The 21,192-nt window shown below is 35.1% G+C and overlaps 1 long non-coding RNA gene across 1 annotated transcript; it reads left to right on the forward strand.

Annotated features, from left to right (window-relative positions):
* The first annotated feature begins 11,495 nt into the window (after window positions 1–11,495).
* On the forward strand, window positions 11,496–16,150 carry LOC142617915 (uncharacterized). The gene is made up of 3 exons (XR_012841106.1): window positions 11,496–11,706; window positions 12,331–12,801; window positions 16,013–16,150. It is a non-coding gene; the product is annotated as an uncharacterized LOC142617915 (long non-coding RNA).
* Window positions 16,151–21,192: the final 5,042 nt, after the last annotated feature.

Here is a 21,192-nt window from a genome sequence, read left to right on the forward strand (position 1 = left end):
GAAAGAGAGAATATTTGTGTTCATGTGTAACCTCATTTTTTTAAAAATGAAGGTTGGTGTGTTTTTACTTTCCCCACCTCCTAATTTTTTCCCAAAACTATTTTTTCCACATGTTTTGTTTTTCCTATTTTTATAGGGGGAGAAAGATATTTTTAAAACCTATGTTGTTCATAGGGGGAGTTGTTTCCTTTGTTGTGTATGTAATCTTTTTACTCTTTGATTGGGTTGTCTTTGTCAATATGTGACAAAAAGGGGGAGAAATAGATGAAATGTGGGAATCCTGTTTAAAAACGTTTTGTTTAGGGAGAGATTGAATTATTTTTGAAAGGTGGTGAATATAAAAACTTTTTGATGTATCTAACTTAGGGGGAGAGTTAGTTTACTTTTGTTTTTATATTGTGTTTCATATTGATTTACTTGTATTTTTCACACATGCGTTTATGGTTTGTTTAGTGTTTTAGAAATTTACAGGTTAATTCATTTGAAGCTGCTGTCTACTCAATTGCAATTGATAGGTAGTGGTTAGTTTGAATTGTATTTTGGGCAACAATGTGTAATTGGGCATTTTATTATATTGGGTTATTCTTGTATTTGAGCATTTCATTTTGTATGTAAGTTTTGTCATGAATTATCAAAGGGGGAGATTGTTAGGTTCTACAAGTTTATAACAATTGGCAAATCATGAACACAAACTTGTCTAGATATAGATCCTAGAATCTATAGGTATTATTAGACAATACTCAAGGTGATACAAATCAAGATTCAAGAACATACAAGCAGTAGAAAGAAGAATTCATAATTGCCTAGTTCGACTGATCAAGAGACAGGCTCGAACGATCGAGAATCGTATCTGCAGAATTTTAATTAAGCCCAAGCAGCAGTTCAAGCCTATTAAGGATTAGGGTTTTAGGTCTACTTCTTCTAGTTTATAAAGAAAACCTTAAACATGTTTTTATAAGGCTTTTTAGAGAGAGATTAGAGTGCATCTTGTGCCTCTTTTGTAGATCTAGGGTTGTGTACCCAAAAGTTCTCTAAGGTTGTTGATATGTTGTGTGTGTGAATCTCCTGTGAGATCTAGAGATGTTTACCTTTATATATATATATATATATATATATATATATATATGATAATCTGCATGGAATATTTGTTAACTCATGTGTCTTGCTCCTCATTTTGGATGTACCTGTTGACTGTTGAGCAAACTGCAATACTTATAAGTTCTCTTCATCTTCTGACTTCTTTGCGCCAAGTTCTCCTTATCTCCATGTCCATGGTATCCACCAAGTGCTGAACTAAAAAAAAAAAAAAAAAACTCTTCATATCCGTTTACCTTGACCAAACATAATATTCATGGTCGTATGTGTTAGTCAGTATAAGAAACCTTGCATTAAATATCGTAAATATAGAATGACATTTCTATATAATTAAATAAAATTTTTAATAAAAGTAAATATGGTGGAAAATAAACAGAGGGGCATTCCATGTAGCCAGGTCCCATCCTTTCTTATGATATCTAGCTCCAGTTTGGTATATACACTTAAACACATATTATTAATTTTTAGACAATATTACATGTATTTTCACATATTTTTTCATCCACACGTATTTTCACACATATTTTTAAATAATAATTTTCAATTTTTAAGTGCATGTACCAAACATCCTGATAATGTATAATCTATATATATATATATAAAAAATTTAAAAAAGGAAGAAGAAGAAGAGTTTGAGTGGTATTGTTCGGCACATAGATTACGGTTTTGTCGAATTATTCTGGTTTTGTTATGCAGTCAATACCACTAAGGTTTTTTTAAATATTTTATGGAGAGAGAGAGAGAGAGAGAGAGAGAGAGAGAGAGTTCGGTGATATTGTGAGAGGAGGAATTAAGAGAGAACGTGAAGAGTGGGTGGATTATATTATAGTATAAAAAAAATGGGTGATTGGACGTGATTTGACAAGTAAATAGTTTAACTAATATGAATGTAATTACCTTATTTTGTCTGATTTTTTTTTTTTTTTTTTGACTTGAAACCAAACACAACTTCTTCTAATTTTTTTTAGAGCACCTCCAACAGTATCGCTAACCCTGAATTCTCTCTAAAATGGAGAATAAAACCATAAAACATTGCTCTAACAGTCTCTCCATGTCTCAAACAGTTTGTTTGCTCATGAGCAGCACATCTCCATGCCTGATGGGTTACTGTAGATTAGGAATAGAATTTATGTCATTAAAAAATTTCTAAAGCTAATTATTATATTAATTTTTTCTCTTTCTTATTCATTTCTTTTTCTTCATTTCTTTTTACACACACTCTCATTTTCTTCATTTCTTTTTCTTCAACCAACAAAATAAAAAAACTTGAATAAAAAAAAGAATTTAGCCTAGCCTATAAAATTTCAACCTTTTCTCAATGGGCAACAAAATCACAATCAGAATTGATGAAGTATGATTTCTTTTTGTCAGTATGTTCCTTGTTAGACGACCTGAGATCCTGTGTAAGAGATAACACTAAATGGATAATGGCATTGGTTTAGGGTCTGCCAAGGTCTCCGATGCTTAAGTTAGCTCAAGCTATTTAGGAATCTCAATTCTGTAGAGTAATTTATGTGTGCTCATGTTTTTTTACCTATCTTTTCTGGCTTTATATAGCCTTATGCTAAGTTAATGCTCAGTATAACGTTACACTACATCTGGAGGATTTAATGCTTAATGATGGCCATTTAATCTTGATGTTTGCTTAATGATGGCCATTTAATCCCTTTGGTGTCTTCCCTTTGGTACCTTCTCCTTTGGGTGAGATGTCTGGTGTCCTTTCCACTGCTGTAGCTTATGTACTTCCCAACTACTAGTCCCTTTTTTCTCCCACCCACTCCAGTTTCATCTTTACCTATTTATATGTTTTACATTGAACATGGCATGACATGAAAATTGGACTGGTGGTCCCCACTGACTAGCCCTTTTGACAAGTGTCTCTTCTTAGAACAATGTGTTGTCCAGGTTTTGGTGTCAATTATCCATTTCATGATTGGCTGACCCATGTCCTACGTTGTCACTGGGGTGGATCTGGTCTAGAAGCCGAATGGGCCTGTGCTGGGCCGTTATACATTTTTTCGAAGGCCATATTCATACCTTCCTAAGGCTGGGCTAACCCATTCATGTACTCCGTTCCTTGGGCTACCAAGTCGGGCCCGACCTTGGGTTGCTAGGTTAAGCCAGGTTAGCCTATGTACGTACAGAATCAAAATTGAATTTTGCTTTTGTTAGCTACACATATTCAATTTTTTTTTTAATAACACATACATATTCAATTATTATTAAGCATTTGACTGTGGCTTTTAAAAAACAAAGGAATTGACCAAAATGTTAACAAAGTACTATTATTAAGGGAGTCAATTTTGTATCGGATGTTGTTTTGGTTTGGCCAAAGAACGACATAACTTAGTATCGGTGTATATTGGTGTGCTGTTTTGAAGTTACACATGAGAGAGAGAGAGAGAGAGAGAGAGAGATATATATATATATATATATATATATATAATTTTAATTAAAAAAAATAAGTACTGATTTGAATTAGTGAATTTAATATAGAGTTTTATAAAATTCCAATAAAATTATAAGCTTTGTTTGAAAAAAAAAAAAAACTCAATTCTAGTTCTTTTGTAAATAAACCATATTGTAGAGATATTTGTAGAGATAATCATTATTAAAAATGTATTACTTATCATTTTCAAAAAAAAAAAAGTATTACTTTTTTTTTTATGAGAAAAAGTATTACTTATTAGTTATTGTTATTGTATTATTATTATTATTATTATTTAGTGTTTTATTTTATTTCTTCTCTCCACGAACTCTCTATTTCATGGGACAGGATATTAGTAGCGGGAAGTTTTATTTGAGAAAAAAATTGGGGGCGGGAAAGTTGAACTATTTTCCCTTTTTTTTTCTCACTGGTTTCGTTTTCCCATATCCTTTCAGTTCCGAATTGTTCCGACTTTATCTCCATCCATGATTCCGTATCTCAAGTTTGAAGCTTATCTCTACTGGCTTGAATTTGGTTTCTCTCACGTAAACAACCAGAACCTATCAACAACAAAAAAAAGTTTTTTTAAGAGAGAAAAAAAAAGGTGAGATGAGAAGGAGGCAAAGATTGTGATTGAAGAGCAGCGGAGGAGAAGTTCAGTCTCTTTTATTGGGTTTTCTTTGAGGAATTTCAATCTCTCATTCCGATTGGTTTGAGGAATTTCTCTGACTTACAGGTATAATCTTTTGCTTCTTTTAAAATTTAATTTTTATTTATTTGTTTCTAGAGAAGGCTTAGCAAAAAAACGAAATTTTAGCTTTTAGCTTTGGATTTTGAGTAGTGAAGTAGAATGAAATAGCCTGATTGCAAAACAAATTTCAAAGTATTTGAAGTGATTCATTGCAATTAATAGTGATTCCAGTGATTATGTAGTTGTAAAGGAAGATTAAAATCTATAAACATCTAAATTAAGGATTAACGTTGGGAAATCAAAAACCAAAAAAAAAAAAAAAAGTAATTTTTGCTCCAACCTCACTAAAAAATTGAGCACAATCACAGATGGCATAGCCAAGCTCCACTGATCTGCATCTTGTATTCAAACTGGGCAAAAAATTAGACCCCTCTTTCTCTTTTTCCCAAAATCTTTTCTTTTCCCATCTCCATCTTCATCTTCATCACTCACTCACTCTTGCTCTAAACAAGACAAAGGCGGTCAACCACCCACCACCGTCCACCCACCACACCCAAGCCAAAAAATCCCACCTTTCTCAAACCCCAAAACCCAAATCAAAACACAAATCAAACTACACTCACTACTCAGAACTCCAAAAACCAAACAAAATCACCAAGTCCCCAAACCCAAGAGAGAACCAAAGTTAGAAGCCTTTTGTTTGTGGTGGTTGATTGGCTGAACCCATAGTGTTTGGCCATGGTGGTCTAGGCTAGGTGGGATTTGGGTTTAGAGAACTAGAAAGTGCAGGGGTTTAATTTATGTGGGTTTCTGCCTTTGTGATGGTTATGTGATGTTCGGCCATGGCCATGGCCATGGAGCTCTAGCCATGGGGGTTTGGCTTTGTGACGGTGAAGAGAGAAGAGAGGTGAGAGGTGTAAGATAAGAGAGAACTTTTTCTTTTTGAGAAACAAGAGAGAACTTTTTACATGAGAATGCACGTGAAGTCAGAAAGTAAAAATAATAATAATAAAATATTATTTAAATCAAATGAAGTGCATAGATGGAATTTACTATGGTGTGCCATATTATATCATTTTTTTTTAAAAATTTATCGAAAATTGTAGAAATTGTAAAAATTTGTTTTGTAAAATGGCCCGTATAAAATACAAAAAGTGAGTTTACAAATGCTCTTAGTCAATCTGCTTTGCTTTTTATTTTTTCTTCTTTTCTTTACTTCTTCGTTCAGTCCGCCAGTGGTTTATTTATTCAAATAAGATTTTCTTTACAGATTTGAGATTACAATCTGCTTTAACTCCTACACGTGGTGGGCTGCACTTCAAGTTGTATTCTAAAGCAAAGTTATACTCCCAACCTACACTTCAATTTAGATTACAGTTTGCTACAAGTCCAACGGGCGGGAGCCCAGGTGTGATTTTTCTTACCTTCGTTATTAGAGTCCTTCTAGTGCCACATAAAGTGGCACCAGACTTCTTCTTGTTAGAGCATCAACAACGAAGAGGGCATATGGCAAATGCAAGGATATTATACTATTTAGGCTCAAAATATCAGCTCCAATGGAAAGTATAAAATACAACTATTGTAAAAAAAAATACAATTGAGCTACAGTGTGATTCTACATTTAGAATCACACTGGAGCTCAATTGTAAAACCAAATATTATTATTTTATTAATTTTACTGTTGCTTTATCTTCTTACCCTCTCACCGGTACTCTCATCTCTTCTCTCTTTTTTTCTTTCTTCTTTTTCAGTTATCTGATTCTCTCCTTCAATCCTTCTCCCTCTCTCATCCCTGTCTTCCCTTTCTTTTTCTTTTTTCCTTTTTTTCTCTATTTTTCATTGAATCAAGCCTCCGTGGGTCTCATATTGGGTGGAGCATGGTTCGATGTGGCAGATCGGGGTGGTGCTGTGGCCGTGGATCGGGGTGGTGTCGTGCTCACCGTGACTAAGCCGCCGTGGGTCTCGGGGTGATGCCGTGGTGGTGGATCGGGGTGGAGCCGAGATCGCCGTGGATTGTGGGTCTCATGGGTTGGTGGCGCTCGGGTTTGATATGGAGGTAGATGTGGTAGGTCGGGGTGGTGCCGTGCTTGCCGTGACTAAGCCGCCGTGGGTCTCGAGGTGGTGCCGTGGTAGTGGATCGGGGTGGAGTCGAGATCGCCGTGGATCGTGGGTCTCATGGGTTGGTGGTGCTCGGGTTTGATGTGGAGGCAGATGTGGCAGGTCAGGGTGGTGCCATGCTATCCGTGGGTCTCGGGGTGGTGCCGAGGTGGTGTATCGGTGGGTGGTGGATTGATTTGGGTTTGCTGAGTTTGTTGTGTGGATTGATTTGCTCGGGTTTTTGTGTTTCTTTCCCTCTTGGTAGTTGTTTTTTGTGGTTGTTGTTGGTGGTGAGTTTGTGGTGGTGGTTGCTGGCCGGTGGCGTGGTGGTGGTTGCTGGCCGGTGGCGTGGTTGTTTCTTGGGTTTTTCTTTTTTGGAACAGGAAATCCCTGTGAGACATTTTGTATATTTTAATGTGAAAATATATTATTTTAATGAGGAAAATAGGAAAATAGAAGTTTTGATACTGGGTGTAGTGAAAAATGGTATTGTATAATTGATAAAGTGGCTTTTTGAATGGTAAAATAGGATAAAATTGAAAAAAATGAATGTGGATGCTCTTATTAGTCATTTCTTACTTGGTTCCGGCACCTTTGAATGACATTTATAACTTTTTATTTTTATGTCACTTTGCTTCTTTTGTTTGCTTGTGTCAGCTAGGTAAGATGGGTAGGTCAGGTCATTGGTGTATGTAATTACTAGGTGTAAAGAGTTTTTTTAGTACAATTTTTACTTGTTAACTCATCTTTATGTGGTTCTAGAGTGTACACCCATATGTGTAATATTTTATTCTTTAGTGCATGCTTGTTTAGGTGATGTTTTTGAGTGCCTGTAAGTTGTTTCAATTTCAAGAAAATCTGTTGTTCACATGTGTGGTTTACAAACCTCACACTTAGCAATGTTAATTAACATAGTAACCACATATCTTTTCTCTTTCTTCTAATTTTGTTAAAGTAACTCTTTTTTTCTCTACTCCCGAAGTAGTAAGTACGTGATTCTTCTTCTAATATTCTTTTTTTTTTTTTTCAATTTTTAGATATTTTATAATATAACATATAATATAATAAACTAATAGTTTGATAAAAGTATATAATATATCATATAAATAAATAAATAAAATAATGGAAGATTTTAGCAATCTCTAACCAATTAGTAAATTTTTATCTTAATTATAATACTAAATCTAGGTCTATTGACAAATTAAAAACTATTAAGTATAAAGTTCTTAATTATTGAAAATTTCTTATAAAAAAATATTGAAATAGAGAGTTTTTTATTTTTTTTATTTTACATGTTTGTATATTGTTATCATATTATAATAACATTTTTTTATTGATAAAGTTAGTAAAGTTCAAGAAAAAAAATTATAAATTTAGTGGTTGTTTAAGTATTTGATTGGTTAAGTAGACACGTAGTGTATAATATTATATAATATGAATAAGTATGGTGGTGTGTCGATAATTAATACGGAGCTAATGAATTGAGAATTAAAATTAGTCATTAGTTTAAAATATTTTTATAAAACAAAGACAAATAGATAATAACACCTGCATAAAGATAAAAATGTTAGGCAAACTTAACAAAACAAAATGGTTATGGGCTCAACATTAACTATAGACACTCATAATGAACTATTACATAACAATTCAAAATTTGAAAACTTTAAAAAAAAATTGTAAAACTTCATATTTTATTATTAATTTTTTGTTGATAACTTAATATATTCAAATTCTCATTTTATTAAAAAAATTTTAATTTTAATTTCTTAATCTCCTCTAAACAAAATTCTTGGAACTGGAAATGAGTTTTATATATATATATATATATATATTTTTTTTTTATTTGGCCCCCAGGCATAAATTCTTTATGCTATTTATTTGCTTAGCTTTATCTTGACACGGGTCCCAGCTGTTTCCTCAACTCCACAAAAGTCTTTGTCAAGGGCTTAGCTTCAAAGGGACCCCACATCATCAAAATAATAAGAGTAGTAGTGTAGTACTTAAATGGGCAGGTCTTAGGAGTAGGAGCCACTTGACCCACACGTATTAGAATTTTTTATTAATTGAAGGATAATTTTGGTGTTACAACTTGTGGCCAACTTGTGTTACAATTTGTTTATGTGATGAGTTGTGGTTGGTAGAAAGATGATAATAAGTTTATGTGAGGACGTCTCTTTATCAACCACAACTTGCCACGTGGCGAGGAGTGGCACAGCATTGCTCTTAATTAAAATTGTCTTTGGACCCCAACTTCGTATGGTCTACCACGTGTCTTGCTTCAATTAGAGACTTTCTAAGCAATAATTAGGTCCTATGTTTGGTGATAATCTTACAAAATTAAAACATAAATAAAACAGTTTCTCAAAAAAAAAAAAAAAAAAAAAAGCCAAAGATGATTGACCTGGTCCCCAGGACTTCTTTTTTAAGGTTTCATAAATTATGCTCAAGTTTTTAACAAATGCACGTAAATTTATACAATTTTTTTATTAACATCTTTATAATAAATTAGGAAATGATATAAAAATAGCATGCAATGTATTAATGCACGTGCCGCTACCCCACTTTGTATAACTTGTTGGGGCAACAAAAAACTAGAAATGCCTTAAAATACTTGTTATTCAATTAAGCTTGTATAACAGTGGTTACTAGAGATATAGCCAGGACTTGGAGTTAGGAGGGGCGGTTTTATTATTAGTTATATGCAGTGGCTTTGGCTTTTGGCTTTATTGCTTAGCCAGCAAAAGTTTTCATTTATTATTATTTTTTTATTTGTGTGTAGAGCGTGTTTTTTGTTGGTAAGGACAACATTATTTTGTTTAAAATTTTTTAAAGGGCTAAGTTGTTTGTTTTTGGTAAATTTGGTTGATTAGTCTCAATTTTTTTTTTTTTTACCTTTTCTATTGCCTATTGGTAATTTTTGTTGCTCGGCTAATATTTTGGGCTTGTATATTATCATTTTTTTAGATTTTAGATCTATAAATTTTTTTATAGACTTTAAAATGAGGAAAATACTAGATCTACAAATTTTTTTACAAATTTTTGTTGTGATTAGTAGTTATTAGTAAGTAAAAAAGTGATGTAAGTAGTGGACCCAGATGCAAACCAATAAGAATTTGCTACCTCAATAATCTGCAAAAATATTGTATAAAAGTTTGTAACTGTAGCATTTCTCTTATAATGATCAATAAGGGGGACAAAATATAATTTTATTGAACAAAGTTGCTAAAATTAGTACCTAAATATATAGGTATATAATTATATTATTTTTATTAAAAAAAAAAATAGGGGGGCATCCATGAATGGCTCCGTCCATGGTGGTTACCGTTGCCTTTTTATCTTGCTTACAATCAAAAACTTCTAGTTTATTTTTACTTTTTATTATTTCTATTACTGAATTTTTTGGGATATTAGATATTGATAATACTAGGGGTGGCAAAGTAAGCCCAAACTCATTTACCCACACAAATCCACCCACTCTAACTAAACCCAAACCCACCCAATTATTAATTGGGTTAAATGGATATCAACCCAATTAGACCCAGTAATTATTGGGTTTTAACTAAAAACCCATTGAACCCTGTTTAACCCAAAAACAATACACCCAAATTCAACCCAGCCCTTCTTACCCAAAAAAAAAAAAAGAAAAAAAAAAAGAAAGAAAGAAAGAAAGAAGAAACCCAGCCCTTATGGCCTGTTTGGATGTTTAAAAAAGGAGGGGAGTAGAGTAGAGGGAGGGAGAGGAATTTAAATTCCTTGTTTGGAAGTTTTTTAAGAAAGGAGGGGGAGGGGTTTGGAGGGGTTTCAATTCCCTCTAACCCCTTATTTTTAATTCCCTCAAATTGGAGAGATTTGGAGGGAGAGTAGAGTAGATAAATTATTAACTAAATAAATTCTCTAATTTACCCTTTCTAAATTAACAAAATTACAAACTTGATTATATAAATAATTTTTGTTTGTTTGATGAGAAAATAAATAATTTAAAGCTCTTATCCAAAAAAAAAAAAAAATTTAAGCTAAACTTTTTGAAATTCAGAACCAGAAAAGCCACCAAAAACAAACTCTTTTCTCTTTCAAAAAGTGTAACTACACAATACAAAATACTCAAATTTCAATTCCTTTCCCTTTTCCTCCATTTTCAGAGTACCCAAACAGAAATTAAAGCCACAAAATTTTTCTCAGAATCTCACAGTTGTAACCCGAAAAAGGCACAAGAAATTAGACGTCGCCGAGCCGTGGGTCGTCGCCAAAGGTCCACGCCGCTCGCGATTAATGCTCCGATCTTCAACATTGGTCGATGTTAATCCCACATCGATTAATGCGTTGCTAGCGAAGACCATCGATCCCATTACCTCTGCCTACTTCTTCTTCTTCAACGCCGTCGTCCACGTCGCTCGTGGCAATCGATCTCGAGTCGGTGGCTGTGCACGAGATTGGGCATTTGCTTGGGCTTGGACGTTCATCGGTGGCGGTGGCTTTGGATCAGTACGCGTTGGGAGCGATCGTCGTCTCAGTTTTCGCACTCATCATTGCGATTTATAGCTTCGTTGCCGAGAAGAAAAAGGCAGCTGGAGAGGCGCGAACTGAGGCGGTGAACTGCGACGGCGGCGGCCCGGATAATGTAGATCTGCTAACGCCGCCGACGTTATCATCGTCGGTGCTGCGTCGCCGGCTCCGCTCTCTATCATATCTTTTTCTCTTCTTTCTTTCTCGGCAACCAAACAGTGCCGAGAAAGAAAACTTCAGCATTTCATTTTCTTTCTTTTTTTTTTTTCTTTTTTTTCTTTTTTTGAATTACAAAAAATCTGCTAAAGTTTATGGATTTAATTCAACTTTGGCTTGCTATGTGCGTTTTGTTCTGGAAATTAACATGTTAATTATTGAATTTTAGATACAGTAGATTAATTTGGTTGATGATTTTTGGTAATATGTTAATAATTTTTTTAAAAAAATCATAATTTACAAAATTGATAAATTACTCATAGACCAATGTTGCAATTCATTTTTAAATATGGGTAAATTTGTCTATTTAATCATTTCCTCTCCTCTCCATCCCAATTTTAAAAACATCAAAACAAGGGAAAGGGTTAATTACCCCATTCTCCCTTGCTAATTTTAAAAACATCCAAACAAGGTGGAGGGTAATTATTTCACTCTACTCTCCTCCCTCCCTAAACTTCCAAACAGGCCATTAGAGTCTCAGATGTTTTAGGGTTTCAAGAGGGTTTTCATTTTCCCTCATTTTCTCAGCCTCCAATCACATTTTAGTCGGAAACCCAACAGCTTCAGCAGCTTCAAAGCTTCGGACACATCAAAACTCTTCAAAGCTTCAGCAGATTTTTGAGTTGTTCGCCGGAATATTCACGTTATCTCTTTCCGGTCACTCCAGCACTCATCGGTAAGCTTTGAATCTCGGATTTGGTTCCTCTTTTTAGTTACTCAAAAGTCTTATTTTGCTTTCTTTCGTTTTCTCCGTTACCAAACAGTTTACATCTTCTAATTTTATCTTTTCGGTAAGCATCGGTAATGCTTTGTTAAGTATGTTTGTGAGGTTTGGTGATCTGAGTAATGCTTGGTATGTGTTTGGGAAGATGGAGGAGAGGGATGTGTTCTTGGAATGTGTTGGTGGGTGGGTATGCAAAAGCAGGGTATTTTGACAAGGCATTGGATTTGTATCATAGGATGTTCAAAGTGCACGGTTAGTGTTTGATAGAATGCCAAGGAGAGATAGGATATCAAGGATCTTCTAATTTTAAAATATTAAGTTAATTATAAGTTATTTAGCAATGTAATATATTAAGAGAAATTTATAACCAATGTGAATTGTTCCTATATCCAAGAAATTTTTATTAGACTATATATCCATAATGGAATAGCGTAAGTCAGTATATATGTGAAATTTATAATTGCAATGCTGCACAACTCACATGATAATCCATGAAATTTTTTATCACTTATGTGCTCGCAATATTCATTAATTTGTATTTGATGTACTAATAAATGCTTTGCTTTCCTTTTTCAGTTGTACATGATTTTGAGGAAGAAAGCCTTGTGGAGGATTTTGGCAACTTGTGTCTATCTCAATCTTGTTCATATGTTGATGAGGATTAGGTGAAAGGAAGCTTTAAAGTTTGGTTTTTGTTGCTTATTAAGTGCTACATTGTTGGATAGGTTATTTTTCGTCTTCTTTTTTAATATACTGGGTTTTAAGATTTTACTTTTGGTTGTTGGTGGTGTTAAATTTTAATTGGATCAGCAGCTAGTGCAATCTATAGTACTGTAACTTTCCCACTTGAGGTCTGTATAGAGGGTTGGAACCAAGTTGTGTAAAATTGGCCCCTATTGCTGGGATATCTTTCATGTGCTATGAGGCATGAGGCATTCAAGAGGGTACTGGTTGAGAAAGAAGAAGATGATTAACCTTAGAAAAGGCAGACTTTATTTTTACCTTTTTGAATTAACAATAGATGGTTTGAGTTCTAACAGTTTCTAGGTGTTCGGGGGCCTTTTTCGGTTGCTTGGCCACGTGTTATCCATTAGATTAGTGACCTTGCTAGGCCTAGGTTCTTTTTGGGGAGTTGCATCCCGGAACTCAACATTGGGCCACGTAGTCTAATGGCTACTGGTGTATTTTTGAGCCTACTAAACCATTAAAGCCAAAGTCTAAGAATCATGATTATGGTCGAATAAATATACAATATGCGTTTGATATGATAGCTTTGATTAGTAGTTGAAATAAAGTAGTATCATTTAGAAGTAGAGTAATCATGTACTCGATGATGTAAATTTAAAGATAAGAAAACAAAGTCACTTATCTTCGTATAGTTTGTAGCCCAGCTATGTAGCATCAGTGAGCTAATAGGATTCCAATAGAATGCCAGCGGTAGAGGCTAGTTAAGCTTGCTCTTCTTGTCATGCATTTGAATAAGTTTAAGCCTTAGTTAATAGTTGTAATAATAGTTAGAATAAAATGATGTATATTTAAGTATGAAGTAATCATGTACTCAATAATGTAAATTTAAAGATAAGAAGTAAAATTACTTATTTTTGTATAGTTTGTAGCCCAGCTATACAATTTCTGTGAGTTGATGATATCCCAGCAGAGTGACCCTAGCGGTAGAAAGACAGTTTGCCATGATAACTTCAAGATTGAGGGGGAAAAATGGGTACAACTGGAGGGAGAGAGAGTATGCCCAGCTGTGTGTAGGGGCTGGTTAAGCTTGCCCCTCTTATCATGCACTTAAATGAGTATTCCCCTCTGACGATACTCTTTTAGTTGTTGTGAAGTTATGAATAACATTGCCTTCCATGAGAAGGGCTTTAGTATGAAGTATTTGTGCCTTCTAAGAGAAGGGCTTTATGTAAGATGAATTTGTGCCTTCTATGAGAAGGGTTTTGATATGAGGTCTTGGTGCCTTCTAGGAGAAGGGCTTTAGCATTAGAAGTTTGTGTCTTTCCATGAGAAGAGCTTTTAGTATGAGAGATAGAGAAGAGTATCGATATATGTTTATGAGCAGCAAAATAGTAGAACTTCAAAGTGAGAGAGTATGAGAATGAAGTTTAGAAGAGTGTAGTGAGTCATATGTAATAGTGTAGTAAATGTGTATGAGATTGTGTAAGAGAAGTGGAGAAAGAGATGTTTCGTGGGATGTAGTATTTGTAACATGTATGATGTATGGAAGTATGAGAGATATGGTAGTTAAAGATAGTAAAAATATGAGATTACAACCGTTGGAGGAGTTGTAGAGATTGCTTTCCAAGAGGAAAGATTTTTGTAAGAGAAGAGTATGGAGATGTGTTTAAGTATTTGGAGATGAGAGCAGTAAGATGAGTTTATTTTCTGAGTATGAAGAGTGAGAGAATGAGTATATGAGGGGTAATAGTGCTGTAGTTTAGCAATGTTGCTGAAATTTACTGCTGGGGAGGAGCTGTACGTTTTTAAGTAAAGGTATGAGATGTGTTTTTGAGCTAGGAGTGAGGGAACTTAGTTTCCATGTTTGAAATTGAGAGTTTTATGACTTAGAACTTTGCTGGAACTTTGAGAAGCTGAAACAGAAGGGTTTTTGTCTCTTCCCTCCTTGAGGCATTAATGGAGGGTTCTATTTATAGTTGAGATTTACGGGGCAATTGGCAAATAACATTTGCTAAACTTTCCCCATTCTTCAGTAAATCCTTAGGGATTCATTCTTAAAATTTTAGCTAAGAATGGTAAGCTTGAATTCTTGGAAGACTCTTGCTGTTTTTGGGTAATATCAGCTGGGATTCTGACTTAGTATTAATGATGATTGGTCTTGGTTGATGGGGTTAGAGCAGCTAAAAAGGAAGGTATTTTGGCAAGAAAAAGATGGTTAGTTTAGCTGGTTTTGGTTTTAGCCAAATGAGGAAAAAAAGTAATGCTCAGCTGTTACATCTGCTCTGAAAACGCTGTCCTAGCTGTCAGGAAAAGCTGTCCCAGTTGCCAGGAAAAGCTGTGACAGCTATCATGAGACAGCTGTCATAAGACAGTTGTTGCTTTGGGCAGAAACAAATGAGGCCAGCTGAGGTGATATCAGACTGCTGGAGAGGGTATTCAACGTTTATTTTATGGGTTTGGCTGAAAATGGTAAAATCTCTTTCAAGAGTATCTTGCTATTTCGGGTATAGCAGCTGGTAGTTGGGATTTCAGCATTAAATGGCTGCTGATATCATTCCTAGCCAGGTGTCAAGTGCTAAATACACTGCTGGGGTTCTACTGGAAATGCTTCCCCTTTTGGGTGTTTGTGTTTTTGGTGCAAGGTTCCATTACAACACATTTCTAGCAAGTAATAAAAGGATTGGTCAAAAGGTAATGAAGGTTTAGAGATTTAGTCAAGGTCTCATTGTGTTGTAACATAATCTTGCTGAGCAAGAAGCGTATTTAAAGCTCTGCTCTGGCAGCTAGCAGAGAAATATATGGTTAGATTGTGGCAGACCGCAGCTGGGTGTGAGAGATATAATGAATATTTTGCATATAGTTGGAGATAAATGATAGCCAATCAGATTAGGCCATGTGATTGAGTTGGGTTTTAGCTGAAAGCAGTAATGAGATTATGTAGAATAATATAATGAAGTTTCCAAATTTGTATAGCAACAGTTGGGGATTGAATGAATAGTTATTTTCCCAGCAGTTAGATGGCTGAGGATATTGAATACGTGTAATGTGATGAATATTAAGCTTTAGGAAAAGAGCAATAGGGAATTTTATCATTTTAAGTGCTATGTGATAAAAGATACTTACCATATGTTACCTACTACACACACACTCGTCAGAGTTTAGGGAGTTGAAGAAGACACGCCAATAAACATGTCTCTTTTATCAACTTTAAACCGCTGGAACTTTACTGAACATACCTCTTGGCCCTCCAAACCACGACTCCCAAAGTTTCCCCAAAGAGTTATAAGCTTGGATCATAAGCCGAAAATGAGATGACGTACCTCGGGTTTTGTTGTCATTTTGTGTACATATGGGCTCTTGTTGAAGGAGCCGCTTGCCATGAGTGTAAGAGAGGTAATATGGGTCGTGAGCTTTGATTCATTACTTAAGCCCGATCCATGTAGTTGAATGAGATATGAGTTTATTTTGGGCTTTAAAGAGATTTACCCAAAAAATTAATAATATGTTCATGTGGCATGGGTTGCTAATGAAGTAGTGCCACGTGGGGCGAAAAAAGAGTCCTCAACACTAGGTAGGGAAAACTAAGGTTTACTGTCAGCGAAATTGGTTCACAGAATCACAGGTCACATATTACATCCATTTTGCATTTCTTTTTATTACAAGGATGTAGCTCAAGAATCTCCATTTAAGATATTTTGAGTGAATTTTTTACATTATAAGTGCTTTTAGAATCACCAATTTGTTTAAGATCAGATGTTTAGCCTATTTACTTCAATGTAAGACCAATTACACAATTTTTAAATCCAAGCCCGTGGAAAGTGGAAAGTAGTCAAGGTGGAAAAGTGAAACTCAAATTTCTGATAAAATTTTTTAGAATCCGTTTTCTTGAGACAAGCCCAAAAGACTTTGTATATACATATGGTTATTGCCAATTAGTAACTTACGCAATCAGTACGTTTTGAATTTGTAATAATTGAATGCAAGAAGCACATTCAAACATGTAAGGAAAAGAATTTCGAAACATTAATTTCAATAGAAATCTTAAGCATATCATAAATAAATAAAAAATTAGAGTGACATAGAATTTCTTAACAAAATCAATGCACCTACTCAAAAAAAAAAAAAGAAAAAAAAAAAGAAAAAGAGATATAGTGTGCTTGTACTTGGTCATTTTTTGGAGTTTCAAGGGTATTTTGGTAATTTTTAGGTTTCGGGGGGTATTTTGGTAATTTTTTGGGTTTCGGAGGTATTTTGGTAATTTTTGGGTTTCGGTGGTATTTTGGTCATTTTTTGGGTTAGAGAGGTATTTGGTCATTTTTTGGGTTTTGGGGGTATTTTAGTCATTTTTTGGTTTTCGAGGTGATAGGGATGAAGATACTCAGATCGTCCATGGTCATCACACCAGCAGCCGTCCAGAAGGTAGCGTCAAGACGAGTCTAACGGGCATGGTCGTCCTTGGACAAAAACAAACCTCCATCATTCGTCCAAGGGAGGCGCAGACCCCCGTCCTGAAGGAATTGGTCCACATGAAGACCCTTGGGTGAGACCTTTACACTTGGGAATTACTAAGTACATTTTACCACACCGTGACTTACGCGTAAATTCCGGTGACCGTTTTATGAGAAGATATAACTCCCAAACGGTTATAGGAGTTATCCATGAACCTTCGACCTCCTCAAATCTAGGAGAGGTTACAATTCCAATAACTGCTCCTAGAACACTATATAAACACCCGTTCAGACCAATGAAAGGTACGTTTTTACGATTCCCAAAAAGTTGGAATTCCAAAAATACAGGGAGAAAACTAACTTTGCCATCGGAGGGTTCTTGGCCGGCGATCCCGGTCACCTTTGATCGCTTTTCTTTGTCTTTCAGGCCATCAAGAAAGCAAGTGGTCTTTTCAAGTCCGAAGCATCCAGCCTACTGATTTTCTTTGCATCATCAGTTGGCGCCGTCTGTGGGAAACAAAAAAAAAAAAACGAGCACTGTTCACTGTTCTTTTCATTCGACTGTTGTTTTTGTTGTCAAGGATTAGCTTTTCCTAGACAAAAGGCTGAATGGTTCGAACAAGATCAAGGGCTACTAGCCCAGGCCACCAGGAGAGTAGGGATGCTTCTAGCAACCCCCTTCGCGATCGCAGGTCAGCACCTGTCATGCAACCGCCTTCTATTCAACATATACAATCCATGGCTGCCGCTATGGCAGAACTGACACGTCAGAATCAGGAGTTGAATAGGGAGATCAACCTCAGGAGGCAGCGCCAAGATGGGCACGCGGATGGACGGGCACCGAGTCAGGAAGGTGGAGGACAAAATGTCAAGTCTGAAAATCAGACAAGGGGTACCGCTTCAAGAAGAGTGCCACACTTGGAAAAAGAGATGGACCAGATGAGAAAAGCCATGGATGAGATGAGGGAAAACATGAGGTGGGAAAACCCCAGTGGATGATATGGTTCACCGAACGGACTCCCCTTTCACGGCTTCCATCAACAGTCACCCCCTACCTCCAAAATTTAAAATGCCTTCTTTGGATTTGTATGATGGAAATTGCGATCCGTGCGATCACATTGCTACTTTCCAGACGACCATGCACCTTCAAGGGGTCTCGAACAAAATTATGTGTAGAGCTTTCCCCACCACACTTAAGGGACCAGCACGGGTGTGGTTCAGTAAAATACCCCCAAACTCGGTGGGATCATTTGAAGAGTTGAGTAAGTTGTGTATTTTGGTCATTTTTTGGGTTTCGAGGGTATTTTGGTAATTTTTGAGTTTCGAAGGGTATTTTGGTTATTTTTTTGAGTTTGGGGGTATTTTGGTAATTTTTGGGTTTCAGGGGGTATTATGGTCATTTTTTTGGGTTTGGGGGTATTTTGGTCATTTTTTGAGTTTTGAGGTTATTTTGGTCATTATTTGGGTTCGGTGGTATTTTGGTAAATTTTTGGGTTTAGGAGATGTTTTGGTCATTTTTTGGATTTCGGGGGTATTTTGGTCATTTTTTGGGGTGTTGAGGTATTTTGGTCATTTTTTAGATTTCGAGGGTATTTTGGTCATTTTTTAGGTTTAGGGAGTATTTTGGTCATTTTTTTTGGTTTTAGGGGTATTTTGGTCATTTTTTGAGTTTTGAGAGTATTTTGGTCATTTTTGGAGTTTCGAGAATATTTTGGTCATTTTTTGGGTTTTGGGGGTATTTTGGTCATTTTTATATTTGGAGGTATTTTGGTCATTTTTGAAGATTTTAGAGTACTTTGGTCATTTTCATTTTGGTGGCATTTTGGTAATTTTGATAATTGGGTAATTGGGTGGGTTGAGATTTACCCATAATAATTGGGTTGGGTTGGATTTGGGTTAGAAGCAATTAGTTAAATGGGTTTTAATGGGTAAATGAGTTTTAATATACCCAACCCAAACTCACCCATTTGACACCCCTAGATAATACCAAGGGTTTTGCATCCTCACTAGATCACAATGAGGTAGGCAAGGGAAGATTAGAAACTTATCCTCACAGGCAAATTGTTAAGAAAGTTGATTGACACAATCAAGGTTAGTTTTTGCTAGAATGCTAGACTCATAATTTATGTATATACCTAAGTTACTTATTGAAATTTATTTATTTATTTTTTGTCTAAACTTTACAATGAAAATCATCTATTTTTATAATTGATATTTTGTTTACTTTTGCTGCCCTCTAACTTGAACTTGCCATTTTTGTTGTATGTGGCTTCTATGTTAGTAGCTAAATTGTTATTCTTTTTGTTTTATGTTTCTTACTTGGGAAGAATTTGTAATGAATAGACATTGTATTTTATTTTCTATGTCAATCTATAGTTGCAGAAATGGCCAAAAAAGGCAAAGACACTCTTAATAAAATAACAAAATATGAGATGGAAAGAGCACAAAGAATCAAGCAAAACCAAGAGAAAATGAATGCTTTGGGATTGAAGCATCTGTTAACTTTTCTGCCTAAATCTACAAACGTGAGAAGAAAAAGAGTAAGTGTTCAGGTAGATGACGACGAGTATGTATCGGTGATTGGTGAAGATGATGCTGATGATGAGTCATCTAGTTCTTTAAATAATGAGGTATTATATATATGATGGTGCATGCGATACTTCGCTCTTTGTAATATTGTGATGAAATAACTTGTCTTTGTAAAATTGTGCTTGGAATGATCAATGAAAATCATCGATTGAAGATATTTTAAATGATGAAATAACTATGAAATAACTTGTTTATATCTTAACTTATAATGAATTTAGATATCTATATATACTTTTGTATGATACAGATGGCTTGTTATAGGCGTGAGGAATCTACCCCAGCAATCCAGCATACCGGCCCATCACCAAGCACACATCTTGGTGGAGATTCTTTTGCCCAAATTTCTACTAATGTAGAGGCACAACTTGTGGGCACACCATCTACCACATGTGGTGAGATATTTAAGTTCCATTACTTGATTTCGTAATCACACTATATTTAGTTCACTTGTTGATTTAATTTATATTATGTCTTGATAGCATCAACTAGTAGATGTGCTTGTGGCATGACGTGTGGATTAGGAGTACAAGGACTTGTTGAGAAACATGAGAAGCTACCGGTCCGCATTGCCCCAAAGTTTTGTGATCCAGTTGGTGAACATGCAGGGAAGCTTGCTAGCCAAATTGGTGTACAAGTGCGTACGAACTTGTCCACTACGAAAGCTTATAGTTGGAAGAATGTTGATAGCAGTGAAAAAGAGGCAATCATTCAAAATGTGGCAGTACTTTAAATGTTTATAGTTGTCCATGAGTTTCATTTTGTTGTTTTCATTACATTGCTTTATACTTTATGTTGTATTTTATAGTGTATTGTTGATGTTGTCACTGTGCATATTGATTTCAAGGAATAATTTTTTCGTTATACATACCTCACTTTACAAGATCAATTTGATCTACAAGGAGAATCTGTACTTGTGAACAAATCTTTAAATACGAAGTGTGGTAGATTATTGAGCAGCCACAACAGCAGGTTGTTTTCCCAATATAAAAAACTTGTAAAGGATAAAGGAAGCACGTATGCAGGAAACCACCCACCAAAAAATCACACGAGAAAAATGGATTGAACTAATTGATGGAAAGTGGAGTGACAAAGATTGGCTGGTAATTAATACTTTGAAAATTTTAATTACAAGTGAAGTATGTTCTCACCTTTCACCCAGATAATACCTACATATATATGCATTGGATTAGTGTTTTACATAGATCTTATTATGGTGTCATGTTTACTAGATTATTCGATCTATTAAATTCATTGTATTATACTTATTTGGAAGGTGAAATAAATTTATATTGTAAAATATATATAACTTAAGTCAAAGCTCTAATATTTTCTTGGTCTCTATTTTTTATAGGAAGTCTCAAAAAGAAATGCTACAAATAGAAATGGAGAAGGAACGATTAGCAAACATATTCATAGGTGTGGAAACAAGTCGCTTGCAGTTAGGGTGGATGAGGAGGTGTGTTGTTTCAATTTTTCTAAAGCTTATTATATTACTTTGTTGTAATTGATTATCTTGTCTTCTAACATTGGAAAGCAAACTAATTAGAGATGGAAAAATGGAGGTCATATTCCTAACTTGGCACAACTCTACTATGATACCCGCTTCAATTCAAAGACAAAACAGTGGGTACACCCTGATCACGAACATACACACGTATGTATATTAGTACATGCCCTGAGTTAGAAAAACTAGAATATATGTATTTCTATTCTA

Source organism: Castanea sativa, chromosome 11 (assembly GCF_040712315.1).
Source record: "Castanea sativa cultivar Marrone di Chiusa Pesio chromosome 11, ASM4071231v1".
In the NCBI taxonomy this organism is placed as follows: domain Eukaryota; kingdom Viridiplantae; phylum Streptophyta; class Magnoliopsida; order Fagales; family Fagaceae; genus Castanea; species Castanea sativa.